Source organism: Lygodium microphyllum, chromosome 6 (assembly GCF_053477565.2).
Source record: "Lygodium microphyllum isolate KBCC chromosome 6, Lygodium_microphyllum_v1.1.10, whole genome shotgun sequence".
Taxonomy (NCBI): Eukaryota; Viridiplantae; Streptophyta; class Polypodiopsida; order Schizaeales; family Lygodiaceae; genus Lygodium; species Lygodium microphyllum.
In genome coordinates this window covers 3,404,707-3,415,927 of record NC_141140.1, presented here as the reverse complement: position 1 = coordinate 3,415,927, position 11,221 = coordinate 3,404,707, and positions in this window count along the sequence as shown.

The window sequence follows — 11,221 nt, the reverse complement described above, 5'->3', positions numbered from 1 at the left end:
GGCACGCAAGTGCTCAAGCTTGAATCCGTTGGTCCCGGCCACAACGGAACCAAAATGTAGTGGGAGCTCACGCTCAACCGCCAAGACCCACGGACCGCTTATTGCTTCAAGCGTTTCAAGCGAGCTCTAATGGCTATCTCTCACCTAGCCGACGCGCTGTCGATCCTACGAGTGTAGTGAGCTTACCTTGATGCCGATGTGAGTAGCCTCCTCCCTCGCACACCTCGGTAGCTCCACCATTCTTGATGCTAGCTCAAGCATCCTCAAGACTCCTCCATCTCCAAGCTCCATCCTTCATAGCCGCCCACACGAGAAAAGAGAAGAGAAGAAGAGAAGAGGAGATGGTGAAGAGCTTCACCCTCTTGATCCCTCACTCCCACACACTCACTCCCTCACACTCTCACACTCCCTCTCTCAAGAGCACACACAAGCAAGAAGAAGAGAAGAAGAGAAGAAGAAGAGAACTCTTGTTAGCCACACACCAAAGATTTGGCATAGGAGGGAGCCTGGCACTCTTTTACAAGAGTTTTCCAAGTTTTTTGAGGCGCCTTTTATTTAAAATTGTGCATTTAGTCTCGGCTTAGCTTTTAGAAGTCGCATGCGTGTCTTTGCTCTTCTTCCATGCTTTTTCCGCTTTTTCCTTCATTTTTCGTCATTTTCCACCATCTCGACTTGGGATTAACAAACAAGATACTTGAGTGGTTCCATATGAAGGGTGGTAACTCCATAGGCACCCTTTACCTTCTCATGTGAGTCATAAGGAGATTGTCCCCAATTAGATGATGAGAGGGCTAAGATGGGAGACTACATATACATCAATAGAGGGCAATTTGATGTATGCCATGATAGCCATTAGACTTGACATTTGTAATTGAAGTTGTGGCTTGTTATATGGTGACACTTGGCCAATAACTTTGGAATGCCGCATGAAGGGTATCATGAAATACCACAAGGGCAATGAAAACTTGTGTTTTTGTTATGGAAGCTAAGCTACTCGATTCACTACACAAACTCGAATTATGTAGGACATATAGATAGTAGGAAGTCCACCTCTAGCTATGTCTTCATCTTTACTAAAGGTGTTGTTTCTTAGATGTCTAGGGTGTAGAAATGAGTTGCCTTATCTACAACCAAGGCTAAGTGCATTGCCACCACTAAGGCTTGCAAAAGGAGGCCTTGATATTACTTCTCTCACTCATACCATATATTTGGATTCTATGAGTGACATCTAGATGGCATGTAATCCGGTATTTCATGTGAAGACTAAGCAATTGAGATGTGTTATCACTTCATCAAATAGGTCATTGGCTGAGGATAAGCACATTGAGCTTGTCAAGATCTCTATAGACAAGAATCTTGATGATCTACTTATAAAAGTCTCCCAATGAAACACTATGCCTTCCTTAGGAAGATGATGGGTGTGGGATGAGATGATATCTTTCCTCATCTAGTTATACTCATGTCTACTTATTAAACTTTTTTTCCTCCTTAGTCTAGGTATATTCGCCTTTAATGGGAGGTTGTTGGGGGTTAAAGGTTGCTTTTTACTTGTACTTAATGCTAGCACACATGTACATTGCAAGTGGTGACTGCCCATCACTGTCATTTTTACTCTTTATTCTTTACTATGATAAAATCTAATAAAGGGAAGGTAAGTCGCACCGGTCTTGCTTTCTTGAGTTCAAACCTCCATAGCCATTGCTCTTGCTTCCACTTATTCTCCTCTCTCTCAGTCTTTCTCACTCTTTTAGACTATGTAATCTACTTTGCTTCACTTTTTGATCTATTTACTACACAGGCCACTCAAGCTTATCAATTCAAGGTTGAATATATTTTCTTAGTTTTCACAGTTGATCAAGATTCTTTCATTATCTCTAAGAGAGTATTCTAGAAGTTTGATTTTTTGGGCAAGACACTTGAATAGAAATTCAACTCAAGTGCACTTAAGACATGGTCTTACATTACTAGTTAATTATTATCCTTAAAGACAATCAACAACACAATATGATTCTCCAATACACAAGGTTCAACACGACATCATGGTTTAACATGTTATGGACTATAAACATAGGGGTTCGACAAAACCTTTTGTGGACTTACTAAATGCATAGAGCATATTTTTCTACAATTATTGATGCAACTTACAGTCAAATTAATGAGAGTGGTTTTGGAGCTACTAGAAGGATGTTGGTGTAGTCATGGTGATCATTTGAGCAGCCATGGTGATCAATAGAGTTTTTCTTGTTGATGCTTTGCACTCTATCTCAAGGATATGATTAATGTAGGGTGCTCGGATGGTGCTAGGAGTTAGTTCAAGTAGCACTCACAACATACACTCAAGGTGGACATGTGACATAAAAATGTGACTCAATGTAATACTCTTTTAGTGTCCAAATGCATAATACTTAGGGCAATGTGGTCTTGTATTCATGGTGATGATGGATATGAACACACCAGTGAGAAGTTGACTTAGTGGAGGTGGTGGAAAATGCAAGTGGAAGTGGTCTTTACATTGGTAATGGTGGTACACATCATGTTCTAAATCAATCATGGTGGTCCACAGTACCTTCTAGATCAATCACAATACTCCACATCATCTTTAAGATCAATGATGGTGGTCCACGTCACCTCCCAAGTTAGTTGGGTGGTGTCTCTAACTCTCTCGTGATATATAGAGTGACGAGTTCAAGATGTTCTCAATCAAAATAGTGTCTATGAATGTCCATAAGGCTAATGTATAGTTGGAATGGTATGGCAAACACTCGTGGAGGTTTCATTACATCAATTGTGTTGGTCTACAACTTGCAAGAGCTAGTTGTAGTAGTGTAAGATATTCTATCTATATGATGACAATTATCCTAGAAGCGATTGCGATGATGTTCAAACAATTAGTGTGGCTCTCCCAGTAGGATCTAATTCAATAAGTGGAGGTTGTTGAATTCAAGGAAGATGCTTTCAGCATGTGTGATTCCCAATCATGGTGGCTAGACCACAACACTAGTCACTAATGTTGGTCAACATGTGGATTATCGACATAGTTCCAAGCGCTCATAAGGCTAGTAGTGAATGTAGTGTATGCCTTGGATGTTATAGACCAGCAGTCATGGTGGTGTATGCATCATTTGTGGTGATGCACATGTGTTCATAGGAATGGCTCATGGTGAATAAGAGGTGGATTATGGTCATGATTAGTTCAAGTCTATAGCTTGGCTAGCATGCAATCATTGACAACTTACTCTATTCAATCATTCTTCAAATCCATATGAAAACAACACGCAAAATTAGACTTTGTACCCATGAAGAGAAGAATTGGCTGCCTATGATTTTTGTGTTGCACTACAAAGGTGTCTTCATTTTGGCTATAAGATCTTGATTCAATGTTGCCTCCTCCTCAAAATGAAAATTGTGGACAAGTTGAGAACTCCATATGGGAAGATGGCAAGTCATAAGAAGCATGTGATTTTTGCAATAGAGGAGAAGTTTTGATAGAATACGACCAAAGTTAAAACAAGGGCAATGTGTTGTCCATGCTATGCTGGTCATGATGAACAATTCAAAGCAATCACAATGATATTCTTAGCATCAATAGTTGTGATCCTTACTCATTGATCATGTTAGTGTTCTTTCCTTCCACTAATGGTGAGGAGGTGGCAGTCATAGTGGTACTCAATCTAGTGCTGGCAATGAAATGGCACTCATGGTGATTCAAAATACTCATGCCACTCATGATGGTATTCAATCTAGTCACGGTGATGAAATGACACTTATAGTGATTTGAATAACTCATGGTAAATGTCACTTGCACCGAATGTTGTGAAGCTCAATCATGGTAGTGCTTTGTGTCCACACTTTAGGTGATCACTAAGTAGCAAAACACTCAAGGTAGGCTCTAACATCACTCAAGGTAGTGATAGCACTCATTCAACACAAAGTACTCATGTTTGTCATGGTGCAAGTCATGTTGGGGTAAAAGGCCTCTGGGCCTGCCCGTGTACACTGTGACCGCCCATTCTTTATTCTTATATAATATGATAGTGCAATAAGGTTGTCAACTCAGATGGACAACACCTACATTGTGTGTGCTCTTCTCTCCCGCATCTTCCTCTTCTCCTTCTCCACTACCATTGCATCCCCTTCAACCGGTATCAAAGCTTTGGATCAGAGCTTGATCGTGGAGCTTGGCTCGGCATTACTTCAACAGCCCAGATTGAAGACCTAGAGCTTGGAGCTTCAATGCCAGCCATGGCTTCTTCCCCCCGAGGTAAGATTTTATCTCCTGCCTCTTCCCAGTCATCATAGGCTCTTTGCAGGTGCTCCTTGGCTTCATTGGGTACCTTGTATGCCCCCATTTGCCCCCTTATCCTCAGCATAACCAGCAGGCCCCATAGTAGCAGCTCACATTTTTTTGCGCCTATTTCAAAATCTGGCTCAAAAATCCCATTTTTTCTCATATCTCGGGCATTCGGAACTCGATTTAGGCAAAGTAAGAGTCTAACTTGGGGTTTTGGCATGCTCCAAACGCAATGGAGATGTTAGATCTGCCAAATTCTGATCAAAAAAATTTCTGTAACAGATCTGAGTTGATTTACAGTAAGAAAATGCCATGCTCTTAGCTTATGTGATGCTCCCGAGGCTTGTTATTTGATGCCCAAATGTTTTGGGGATGTTTGCCCCATGTTTTGAGATGCTTGGGGACTTGGTTTGAGCTTCCATAGCTTGATTTATGCAGGGATTTACTGTTGTACATTGTTTGGGCAGCAAGGTTTTATTAGAGACGGCTTATGCATAATACTCTTTGTTGACATTCAGGTGTCCTATTGGATATATTGATGCTTGGTCATCATGGTTTATGCCCAGATATGCTATTTGAGAGCTATTGAGCCTTGATTTGGATGCAAACACTTCGTTGTTGGTTGGGATTTATGCTACCTTTGCTGACATGTTATTTTACCTCTAGTTTGGTTATGCCTATGGTCTACAGGTGCTTTCCGACTACTCATCAGGATGATATGTTGATGTATTTGGATGATGCCACTTTGATGTTTATGCTCCTGGATGCTTCTTGAGAAAAGAGCAAGGCTCAATTCTTGGTTCAATGTCATTTTCTTTGCAGTTGGCATTTCACTTGACAAGGTTTATGCCCCGTGCTACCCATTATGGGACCGATGTCTGATGTGGATGTTTTTGGATTCAACTATAATATGGCAGATGTTTGGGCTTGAATCGACTTGCATTTGAGAATTTTGTGGAGCAGTTTGCATTGGGTCGGCTTATCACTTATGCAGCTTGGATGCTATTTGGCCCTTAATGCGTCGATTATGGATCTTGGATTTACTTGGATGCAGATACATGTTTGAGCAAAGCTTGATCCATTGTCTTGGCAGTTGGTTATTGAGCTTTCATTGCTTATTGATGCTTGGTTCTTTACGAGTTCGTTCTTGATCAATGGACTTCTTGATAGTGCTTGGATTTAGCAGTTATGGCTATGTTGCTTCTGTGTTGCCTAGCTTCTATGCTAGTTGGGTTGCTTTTGCCCATACAGGTCAGAGAGTAGTTGCTCTTTATGCTTACCCGGCTATGCACTTTGTCTACTATCATGTACCTTACAGAGCCACTTATTTGGATGTTGTTATACAAATACTTGGGCTTCTCCTGGAGCTTGACCATTGCAAGATACTATGCCACTTACCGATCTTGCATTGACTTGGATACTACTATGTGGTCTAATGTACTACAGAGTCATGTTTGCCATTATGGTTATGGGTTGATTTCATGGCTGAATATTGTATGCTCTTTTGACAAATGTCTTGGCCTTTACACCATTGTGGTTGGTTTTGTCATGCACTTAGCTACGAGTCTTTTTCATGTGGAAGCTTCTACATCCCTAGTTGATGCTTCTGTGCTTCCCTCTCTAGTGAGGATTGAAGAGTACTTGCATCAGTATGCCTCTACCACTTGTGCTTCTATTGATAGTTGTCTTGATGCAGGTTCTCTATGTTGGGACAGCCCTCTCCTTGAGCTCTGTGGATGCTATGGATAGCCCTATTCATGATGACTTGGATTCATTTTCGTCTTCTACAGATTCTTATTCTACAAATGTATGCTTCCATTGTGGGAAGCTTGGGCATGTTAAAAGAAAATGTTTCAAATGGATTAGAGAGCAACAAAGACGGAGATGGACTCAACATGAGCACAGAGTTAGAGATACAGGAGATGCAGTAGGTGTTACCAGTGTTACTAGTGGTGAGGTACATGTTGTTACCCATGATGATACACTTGAGCATATACTCCTGTCATCTAGTTTTCCTACAACTTTCTTGCTCAGTGATACGGCCTACGCCTTAGATTGGCTATTGGAGTCTATGGCATCTTGTCATGTTACTCCACATAGAGCATGGTTCTCTACTTACAGGGAGTTTGATGGATGCATTTCTTTGGGCCTTGAGCAGACTTATGCTATTCTTGGTATAGGAGACATACACCTAGCTTTGCCTAATGGGACTTCTCTTATGGTTAGGGATATTTTACATGTTCCCATGCTCAATAAGAGCTTGCATGATGCAAGTTACTCTATTTCTCTTCAAGATAAGTCATGGAAGATCTGTTGTGGTTGCTTGGTTTTGGCCAGAGGTTCTAGAGTTGGTTCTCATTACCCAGTGCATGTTTCTCATGTGGGAGATTCTATGGTTGTAGTTATCCGGATACCACATGCATTGTTAAGGCATTACTGCCTAGGCCATATACACCACAGAGAGATGGAGATATTGTCTCATTCAGACTCATTGCTACCTCCTATGCCACTTACAGATCTTGATGCTTGCCCTAATTATACTCTTGGTCCTTGCAGAGCCCCCTTGGCTTATGGCAATCGTATGAGGCATGCTCCTCTAGATCTTGTCCATTGTGCAGTATATGGACCTATGCCTTCCCAATCACTTGGTGGAGCGTCGTACTTTGTGACCTTTGTTGATCATGCTGTCCACCGTGTTTGGGCTTTTCCCTTGGTGCAGATTGAGGATGCTGCAATTATGCTTGACAGGTTTATGGATTCTGTTGGTAGCAAGCCTAGGTGCTTGCAAATGGATTATGAGAGTCATGCTCTCTCTCCCAGCTTTCAAACCTCTTGTCAGCAGTATAGCATTGATTTCTTGTGCCCACAGTATTATGGGATTGCTCATGGCATGTGCTTGACCTTATAGGCAAAGGTTGCTTCTATGCTTACCACAGCTGGGTTGTCTTATGGCTTTTGGGTTGATGCCCTTATGACGGCAGTCTATTTGGTTAACAGGATGTCGTGCTTGACCTTGGATTGTATTACACCCCATGAGGCATGGAGTGGCATGCAGCCCTCCTATGATTACTTGAGGATGCTTGGCTGCTAGGCATCTGTACGTATGCCACATGAGCCTATGTCACGTAGATGTATCCTCCTTGGTTATGGAGATGGTGACTTTAAGGTCTACAGATTATGGGATTTGGATGCCCAATAGGTCATACGCAACCGTCGTGCTGTCTTGTATGAGATGCAGACACCTCTCAAGCCTCTTGATAAGCATTCAATATGCTTTATGGTTGATTTAATAGCAGCTACAGTGCCATTACAGCAAGCTGTTTATGTTGAAAATGAGACACTTATTGGCCTAGATGGCGTAGCTATGCATAGCAGTCAGGGTCAGGATGTTGGTGGTCAGTTGTTAGACCCCTTGTAGGCTCATGAGAGCCGTTTTCTTGTAGTTTTGCAGGCTGGACAGGCAGCCATATGTCAATCTTCTGCTTCATTGAGGCCACATGTAGCCTTCAGACCCCGCTGGATGAGTGTCTGGGATGTTGGCTCTCTTTCAGTGATTGACTCTAGAGAGTTTGACTGCTCTCCGTTGTCTTGTATGCGCCACGATGATGTTATGCATGACTCTAATACTTTATAGCCATGCACTGATGAGTTGTGCTTGCTTCATGCGAAGCATTCTTGGATTGCTCCATTGTATGGATTTGTGGGATCACTTATCTTTTGGATGTCAAAGACTCGGGGATGCTTGACTCTTCTTCTACATAGGTTTCCAACACTTCTTGCACAACTTGCTTTCCGATTGGGCGTTGGGTGAGATGTCATAATTCCTCACCTTATCTTTTTTTCTTTTCTTTTCTTTGTTTTCACTCCCCAACCACATTGGCCTTTTAGTGGGAGTTTGTTGGGGGTAAAAGGCCTCTGGGCCTGCCCGTGTACACTATGACCACCCATTCTTTGTTCATATATAATATGATAGTGCAATCAGGCTGTCAGTTCTATTGGACAACACTTACATTGTGTGTGCTCTTGTCTCCCACATCTTCCTCTTCTCCTTCTCCACTACCATTGCATCCCCTTCAGGTCATTCCAAAGTCACTAGTGTATTCAATCACATAAACACTCATGGTGGTCATGATTTTTTGTCATGGTGGACTCGAACCGTCTTGACCGACAAAAAGCACTCAAGAGCATACCATCAAATGTAGTGGAAGAGGTCTACAAGCACTAACCACTCATGGTAATGCAAAAGCACAGTTTTACTTCAAAGCATGTAATTGTGGTGATTGCTCGTATAATGGAGATGTTTTTTGGCATGCTCATCGCAATGTCTTATATCACTCATAGTGGGTACAAAATGACTCATGGAGATGTTCAAATCACTCAATGTAATGTTGTGTATTAGTAGGAAATCAAGCATTGGACTCCAATTATGGACATGAGATCTACACTTGCAACAAATCTCAATCATCGCGATCATGGATTCTCTACCATGCACTCGTAATGGTGGATGGTAGTCATCATGATGACCACGAGAGGACTACATCTTGTAGATTTTGTCATCCAATATGCTTCTAAATGGCCACCATGCCTCAATATCAAAAGTCATTATCGCCGCACTTATTGATAAGTAATTTCTACCACTTTTTCCAACACAACAATATGAGTACAAGCAACCACAAAGAGAGTAGATTCCATATTTGTAGGATGTCTACAGAACTAGATAGTATTATATGTTGAGATATCGAGCTCCACTCGTGATACGCCAGGGTGACCGTTGTGTATTTATGTCACCGACGTGTCGGTTGCAGATGCGGTTGGTACACCGCCCATGAATAATAGCTACATGATAGCTATCCTTATCTATTCTAGTTCGTGGCTCAGTTAGTATGCCACCTTAGTTAGTTGAGTTTGGTTTGAGACCCATATAGAGGGTTCTTCTATTTCTTTGTACTAGAGTTCTTTTGGCTTACAAAAAAACTAAGAAGAGGAAAACTGTTTTCAGCCTCCACCCTTGTGTGTCTCCCCCCATTTGTGCAAGCAAGAAAGCTTCAAGCGAGACTCCTTCCTTCTCTCCCACAATCTTGACATTATAGCTTACACTCAATAGTAGGATGTCTATAGAACTCCTATTATCTTAAGAGCTTCTCCTCTCTCTCTCTATGGCTCAAGCTACCTCTCACATAGGCAACTCGTAATCTGGCTCTAAACTAACTATGTTCTCTCCACTCAAATTGGTAAATGCAAAGTAATAAATTCAGCTCAAAGGTCATAATAGACTCATTAAACCTTACCTTTCTCATTGTTGTTTGATATATTGAAAGAAGTTTTGATACCTCATAGTTTAAGATATGCTTGTTTAAAGCTCTCAATCTAACTCATCGTTTTGAGATCAACCTTCACCTCCATTTTCGCCAATAAGAGAATAAATGCAAGAGGAAGAAGAATGGAGAAGAAGCTTCTACTTCTTAGTCCCTCACACTCTGTCATGCTCTCACTCATATTCTTGTCTCTTTCACTTAACATGAAGTTATGATTGCCTCAAGCTTTACACATGGGTGATGGTTGAAGAGAAGAAGAAGAAGAAGAAAAACAAGAAAAACATTTAGAGAGCTTCTCCCTCTTGGTTCCTTACTCTTTCTCACTCTCTCGAGCTCTGGCTGTGGTGGAAGTAAGAAGGTAGAAAATACAAGCAAAAGCTCATAAGTTTGCATGCAAAAAAAAGATCTCTCCATCATACCCTATATCCATATGGTTTCCTTTTGAGTAGGCACCCCGATAGCTTTTGTCCTTCTCTTATCCACTTACAATGCTAGGTCTTTAGATTATGTCTTTGTGGCTTGCCTATGAGACTTTACAATGCACGCATAGAACTTTTCTATTTTTCATGGGGGGTGTCTTAGTGCGCACAAGCTTGTTGGACATTTTAGTCTTATTCACAAGTGCATAGAATTTGCATAAGACTGGACTTGTGTGCTTGAATTTTAAAATACATGTTTTTTGCATGTTGTGCCAATATTTTATAAACTAACTTAAAAGTATAGTAGACTAGTTTGGAGAGTGAAAAAATTAAAATATATCAACTTTAAAGAGATATCAAGATCTTAAATATATAAAAAAATACTATGTTATTTTTATCAGTAACTTTTAATGCCTTTTGCAACTTCCTTCACCATTACGACTACAACAATTGCTCATGCACACACGTATTTCTACATGCATGTGTGTGTGTGCGTGCGTGCGTGCACGCGCGCGCGTGCACGCATGCATGTGTGCATGCATGCATGTGTGTGGTTATGAGTTTGTTAAGATGTCATTGAAACACTTCACTTGTTAATCCCACATGGCCATAATTTCCTAACCAAGCTTTCCTTAGAGGTCTTTAAGCTTAATTGAATTTAAAGAAACAACTTTCTTAATCACGAACTAGAGCACCTTGTACAACACGGCAATCTAGGTGGATTGGTTTGAAAATTTTCCTAGATCTCCTTAGCAAAGGAGACTTGTTGTTTTAGAACAAAAATGGTATGATCATGCTTAACTTGGACTTTGACCTCAATTTAAACCTATCACAAGCTTAGATCAAATATGCGTCTTGCTAGAGTAGATTAAACTAATTACTCTAAACTAAGGTATCATCAAGGTTATGATTAGTGAAGCAATCCATCATGTATTATGCTATCACCCAAATAGTGATTAGATTAGACTCTAGAGGCATAGTAGCAATGGGGTTCATGGATTCTTTTGTGAGGTTTCAGTAAGGTAGTAACAAGATGCCTAGATATAATGGCATGTAAAGAATGGGAGATAACTACTTGTAGATACATGTGGGCCCTAGGTGAGGACATATAAAAATAGTTAGATTTGATACTTATGATTGGAGTATGAATTTGAAATCTATGTTGCTGCCCTATCTATGCAGAATACATAATAGGA